A 7,338-nucleotide genomic window follows, 5' to 3' on the forward strand; every position below is an offset into this window, starting at 1 on the left:
TGTGTGTGTGTGTGTGTGTGTGTCCTTCAGGGCTGGACTTCCTTTCCTGAGATTTTGTTTTTCCTCTTCCTGCAATGCTGGGTGTTGAACTTAGGGCCTCACATCCACCAGGCCAGCACTCTACTGCTGATCTATGAGAGTCTGAGTAGTTCGTGCAAGCAGGAAGAGGCAAGGAAAGCCTTTGGGAAAGTGGCAGATAGACTGACACCCAGTTGGCTTAAAGGCAAGCTCGGGTGTTATGCAGCTAGGTCACCCTGAGACAACCATATTTGTCCTGCTTGTAGCTGATGCCTTCCATCCAAGACAAAATTGGAAGGAGACAGACCTCAAGTCAAGCAAGAGCGATGAAGAAACATGGCGGGGAGTAGGGGAAAATGTATCCTCTGATACCCAGATAAGGCAGCTTATACTGGACGAAAAGGTCTTTCTTTGCAATGGGCAAGAACTCTATCAATTCTCCACTAGGGAGTGGGTACTGTGACAACCACTAACAATGAGGCGAGCTCGGTAACCATAGTTACCGGATTTTGATGAACACCATAAATGATGGCCTAAATCCCACTACCTCGCCGCTCCTATTTATCCTGCAACTTCCTGTTCCTAACTCTGAAACCTTGAACCACCAGGGTCTTAGTGTTCTGATCCTAAATTGATACATTTTCGCACTTGGCAATAAACAGATCTGGCTGGGCCTGCAAAATAACCTCGGAGGAAAGACGGCCGGTGGAAAACACGCTCCTGTATTTGTTTATGGTTGCCACAAAAGAACTAGCTGGAGCTGAAACGCAGGGAATGTGGGAAATTGTTTCTAAAGGCATTTTTCCCTCGGTCCTGCAAGAAATGGTATGTTTACAAATAAAGTTTTGCTGGGCCATCACAACCTCCAAAAGTAGAAGGTCCGAAGTTTGAGAAGGACCTAAAACGGGGATCAAACCAGTACCCTCGGTGTTGATTTGTATCGTTTGGAAGATAGAAAAAAAGCAAGGTAGACAGGAGAGATTGCTCAATAGATTACTCTCTGGTTGTAGTTCAGAGGGTAGAATGTCTAGCATACTGGAAGCCCTGGGTTTCATTCTGAATGTGTTCTTGCCTATAAGCTTAATACTTGGCAGGTGAACTGTTGCATGCAGTGACTGCACTCTGGGAATAACATAACATGTTTATCCCATTACTGCCCTGGAGTAGAAACTAAAACCGGGCTGGAGAGATGGCTCAGGGGTTAAGAGCACTGACTGCTCTTCCAGAGGTCCTGAGTTCAAGTCCCAGCAACCACATGGTGGCTCACAACCATCTGTAATGGGATCTGATGCCCTCTTCTGGTGTGTCTGAAGACAGCAATAATATATATATATATATATATATATATATATATATATATATACTAAAAAAACAAAAAAAAAGAAACTAAGAAACCCATGTGAAGGAAGGAGAGAACTGACTCCTGACTCCACAAAGTCCTCTGACTTGCACAGGGGTACCCAGGCATGCTCACACATGCAGGCATCATTCACACACATAATAATAATAAATAAACAAATCTTGCTGAAGGAAAACATGTCCAACATGGTGGTACACACTCTTAATTCCAGCTCTTGGGAGGATCTCTGTGAATTTGAGGCAAACGATCTATCTTGTCAGAAAGAAAGAAAAAAGAAAGAAATGAAGGAAGAAAGGAAAAAAAAGAAACAGATCTATCTTTTGATAAATTTCAGCTTAACTGGACATCATCACACTTATGATTGGTTTTAGCTCTATCACTGGGTGGGCGGTGAGACATCCTCCTCCTCCCATTTGGGGTAGTTCTATCAAGGTTTTCACACTGTTAAGGGTTTACTTGTTAGTCTCCTGAATACCAGGTTAGGGACTGGGTCAACCTCATCCCTATTGGGTAAATTAGACCAAGTAACTCTGCTTTTGTTTGTTTGTTTGTTTGTTTTTTGTTTTTATTTTCCCAGAGCTGAGGACCGAAGCCAGGGCCTTGTGCTCTACCACTGAGCTAAATCCCCAACCCGTGTCTCTCTTTTTTTTTTAAATTATTTATTTTATGAATATGAGTACACTGTAGCTATCTTCACACACCAGAAGATTCCATGACAGATGGTTGTGAGCCACCATGTGGTTGCTGGGAATTGAACTCAGGACCTCTGGAAGGGCAGTCAATGCTCTTAACCGCTGAGCCATCTCTCCAGCCCCCCCCACCCGTGTCTCTTGCTTTAAATCCTGTGCAAACACCACACATGGTGGTGCATGCCTTTAATCACAGCACTTAGGCGGAGGCAAAGGCAGGAGGATCTCCGTGAGTTCGAGGCCAGCCTGGTCTACAAAGAGAATCCTGAACAGTCAAGGTTCAAAGAGAGTCCAGGACAGGACAGGATTCTGTTACACAGGGAAATCCTGTCTTGGGGCTGGGGGTGAGAAATCCTATGAAACCTTTGCAGCACATCCAAAGTGACCTCTGGCCCTACTTGCCGGCCTGCCAAACCTGCCAGACCACCTTTCTGCTACTAAGGTCTTGTTGTGCTTGACAACCACCAATACCATCTCTGTCTCAGTTCTTTTGAAACTCATCTGCCTGTTCTGAAAATTCTCCCCTCAAGAACACCAAGCCTTACTCAACTGATGTATCACTGATTGCCGTGGTCCTCGGAGCACGGAGAGAGCCCTGGATTTCATCCTCAATTTGGGCTTGCCTGCAGTCTCCATAGGTAGGCAATGTGCTGCAAGGCAGTTAGTTACTTCCTACTGGGCAGAACATCTTTACCCCCAAAGCTACCCTGGAGTAGAAACTGACAGAGGCCCAGTACGTAGCCTTTGCACTCAGAAAGGCATAATGCTGTAACACCCAAGTTTGTGGTAAATTTTTTTTTTTTTTGCTTCTTTTTTTTTGGAGCTGGGGACCGAACCCAGGGCCTTGCGCTTCCTAGGCAAGCGCTCTACCACTGAGCTAAATCCCCAACCCGGTAAATTTTTTTTTTTTTGTTATTTTTAATTCTTTTATTTTTTTAAACTTTACCCGGTGTTTATTCTTTTTATTAATTTATTTATTTATTCACTTTGCATCCCGATCACTGCCCACTCCTCCCGGCTCTCCCCCACCATGCAGTCTGGCTGCCTTGTCTGGCCTCCATGGGAGAAGATACAGTTAGCCCTGCAGAGACTGGATATGCCAGAACCAGAACGGAGGTGGGGGATAAGACATAGGGGCCTCCACCCTCTCAGAGGAGAAGACAAGGGATGGGGAATTTGAGGTAATGTTAATGGAACTATTGAAGTTCCTAGTTAAAAAAACAAAAAAACAAAAAAGGCCGGGGAAGCTGCATACCCCCAGCTGCAAGTTACCTTGGGATATAGATTCTAGAATATATAGAAAAAGAAAGGATGCTGTGACTCAGCTTCCGTGAGATCACCATCCCCAATGTGTGTGGGACATTGCAGGGATGCAGTATTTGGGGAGTCAGACATACTGGCAAATAAACCCCCCACCCTTGTTCTGTAAATAAACCCCATAAACTCATTGGTTTGCCAATGGGACTTGAATGGAATCGTAGCTGAGGACCCAGGTTCGATTCCCAGCACCCACACGGCAGCTTACACTCAATCGTCTGTCACTCCAGTTCCAGGGGATCCCCGATTCTGTCTTATGTGGGCACCAGGCACACACGTGGTATATAGAAGTGCAGGAGGGTAAAACATCCACACGTGTGAAAATAAAAAACTGCAGAGCACGGCAACGAGGCTGATGCAACGTGAAAGGGAAGGAGGATCAGAAGTGAGTGCAGTGGGGTTGGGGATTTAGCTCAGTGGTAGAGCGCTTGCCTAGCAAGCGCAAGGCCCTGGGTTGGGTCCCCAGCTCCGGAAAAAAAAAAAAAAACGAACAAACAGAAGTGAATGCAGTGCAGCCTGCAACGGCGTCTCACTGGTCAGCTTTGCATCCCCCTAACTCAAGGTGACCAACTGCACTGCACTGTGTGGATGGCCCAGTGCTTAAGACCATCTGGCTGCTCTTGCCGAGCTCCTGAACTCAGTTCCCAGGATTCGTGTTGAGTGGTTTATAACTCCGGCTCTAGATGAGACGGCACTCTCTTCTGGCCTCTTTAGGCACCTGCACTGATGCGCGCGCGCGCGCGCGCGCACACACACACACACACACGCACGCACGCACGCACACACACATGCACACCCAACAGACGTCACATAAGTGCTCATGGAAGGCAGAAAAGGTGGGTGACCTACGTGAGGACATTGGAAGAAGGAGCCATTCATAGCTGCTGCTGCTGCTGACCATTGTTGGGGAGGTGGACTACAGAATGTAAGTCATCAACAAATTCCCTGACTATCTAGGGACTACCCACGAGTTCTGTGACTCTAGAGAACCCTGACTAAGACACTATCCAGTTTTTACAAAAAGGAAAATGGAGAGAACCAAAAGGAAGTCACAGTGACGCCTGGGGCACAGTTGAGTAGAAGGCTGGGCTAGCACTTGCATTGGGCTGAGCACCTTTCAGAAGATCCCGAGTTCTCAATGCTCTAACATCTCAACGTTTTTAATTAATTTATTTATTTTACTTGATTCGTATTGTTGTTCTGCTTGCATGCGTGCATGCGTGCGTGTGGATTCTTCCCTGTAACAACCATGTGGGTGCTGAAAATTAAACCCAGGTCCTCTGAGAGAACAGCCAGTGGTTTGTGTGTGTGTGTGTGTGTGTGTGTTTTTTTTTTTTGTTTTGTTTTTTTTTATTAGATATGTTTCTTTACTTACATTTCTTTTTTTTTTTTTTCTTTTTTCTTTTTTTTTCCCGGAGCTGGGGACTGAACCCAGGGCCTTGCGCTTGCTAGGCAAGCGCTCTACCATTGAGCTAAATTCCCCAACCTACTTAAATTTCAAATGTTATTCCCTTTCCCCATTTCCTGTCCATAAGCCCCACCCCCCTCCCCCTCCCTCTCCCCTCCGTAAGGTATTCCTCCTATACATCCCCCTTACTGTCTACCATATTCCTCTGCCCTGGGGGGGGGGGGGTCCAACCTTGGCAGGACCAAGGGCTTCCCCTTCCACCGGTGCCCCAACAAGGCTATTCTCTGCTACATATGCAGTTGGAGCCCAGGGTCAGTCCATGTATAGTCTTTCGGTTGTGGTTTACTCCCTGGAAGCTCTGGTTGGTTGGCATTGTTGTTCTTATGGGGTTGGGAGCTCCTTCAACTCTTTCAATCCGGGGTTGGGGATTTAGCTCAGTGGTAGAGCACTTGCCTAGCAAGCGCAAGGCCCTGGGTTCGGTCCCCAGCTCCGGGGGGGGGGGGGGGACTCTTTCAATCCTTCCTGTAATTCCCCCCAAGGGGGTCTGTTCTCAGTTCGGTGATTTGCTGCTGGCGTTGACCTCTGTGTTGGACATGCTCTGGATCTGTCTCTCAGGAGAGATCTATATCCGGTCCCTTCCCTTTCAGCATGCTTTTTTTTTTTTTTTTTTTTTTTTTTTAGCTTCATCAATCTTACCTAGTTTTTTTTTTTTTTTTTCTTTTTTCTTTTTTTCGGAGCTGGGGACCGAACCCAGGGCCTTGCGCTTGCTAGGCAAGCGTTCTACCACTGAGCTAAATCCCCAACCCCCCCTCAACGTTTTTAAATACTAACATGATACTACAAGCAAAACATTCTGTTCCTGACTTTGCATGGCTAGTGGTATCAAAATGTACAAAATCAATGCAACTGTTGTTTTAAACTATTTCAGGCTATGAGTATAAGATTTATATGAAAGTCAACTGAGTTTAGGCTTGGGTTGCATGATGTAGTGGTTCACGGATGGCATCTCTCTAGCACTACAGTCCCCACTTTCTGATTCAGAGGTTTCCAGTATATGACCCAGGCTAGCCTTCAGTTCTCAATCCTCCTGCTTCAGCATTTTCCGTGCTAGAATAACAGACATACCACCACACCCTGTCTGAGCCTGACATTCTGAAAATCACCAAGGCACCATCCTCCCCTCTCTGTTTGGATCCCCGATCCACAACCTGGTTTACAGATTGAAGCTGAATCATGAGAGTTTTTTTCTCTGATGAACTTAATCAAAGTATATAAATACATATTAATAACACATCAATAATAAATAATAAATTAATGTTCTTGCTGCCCCGAGTTGGAGATTTGGTTAAAGTTAAGATTTATTTTATGTGGGTTGGGGATTTAGCTCAGTGGTAGAGCGCTTGCCTAGCAACCGCAAGGCCCTGGGTTCGGTCCTCAGCTCCGAAAAAAAAAATTTTTATTTTATGTATATGAGAACACTGTAGCTGTTTGCAGACGCACTAGAAACTTGTCCTCTCAAGGTTTCTGGTGAGTTTCAACAGAGTGACTTGATGTCCTAGGATCAGACAGGTCTAGCTGCCTGGGCAGCATGGACATTCAGGTCCAGGGCTGTGATAAGTTAAACAAACAAAGCATCCTAAATTCTGTTTGCCCCCACCAACTTAGTACAGGATTGAGAGGCCATATGCCTGCTGGGCCTCGCCTCCTTCTGTAGCATTCCCATCAAAGGACAATGTCTGGTTGTGCCATTTGTGAGGAGAAAAAGACACAGCTCCAAAATGTCACCTCCAGGAGTGTCCAGAGTGTCCCTAGATTTTTAGGGACCTAGCCTCAGGTTGAACAGGAGTTTGGGGGTTCTACGTGAAGAAGAATGTCAGTACCAGCCAGTTTATGATGAAGTTAGAGTTGGAGATTTCGGGGGTTTTGTTTGTTTGTTTGTTTGGTTGGTTTTTTCCCCGGTGCTGAGGATTGAACCCAGGGCCTTGCGCTTGCTAGGCAAGCGCTCTACCACTGAGCTAAAACCCCAACCCCTCGTTTTTGTTTTTGAGACAGAATCTCACTGTGTGGCCTTAATTATCCCAGGACTCACCCTGTAGACCCTGCCTGCCTGTCTCCGGAGTGGAGTGCTGGGATTAAAGGGTGTGTCCCAACAACCAGTTAGTTAAAAAACAAACAAATTATTCAGACCGGTAAGATGTCACAGCAAGACCCCACAAGCTGTAGAAGTCAGCTCTTTCCTTCTACCATGTGGGTTCCAGAGATGGAATTTGGTCATCAGGTCCGGCCAAGGGGACCTTGATCCACTCTTCTGTCTTGCTGCCCTGAGTTGGAGATTTGGTTAAAGTTAAGGTTTATTTTATATATGAGTACACTATAGCTGTTTGCAGGCACACCAGAAGAGGGCATCAGATGACATTGTATCGTTGTGGGAGTATGTGCTTCCTAAAGGAGAGCCATACAAAGTAGGATATGACCAAGTGTTTGTCGAGACTTCTTGGGGAGAGTAAGCATTGTTTTAGCATTAGCCGCACCTACCATTTGGGTGG

This window comes from Rattus norvegicus, chromosome 12 (assembly GCF_021556685.1).
Source record: "Rattus norvegicus strain SHRSP/BbbUtx chromosome 12, alternate assembly SHRSP_T2T, whole genome shotgun sequence".
NCBI classification, from domain to species: Eukaryota; Metazoa; Chordata; class Mammalia; order Rodentia; family Muridae; genus Rattus; species Rattus norvegicus.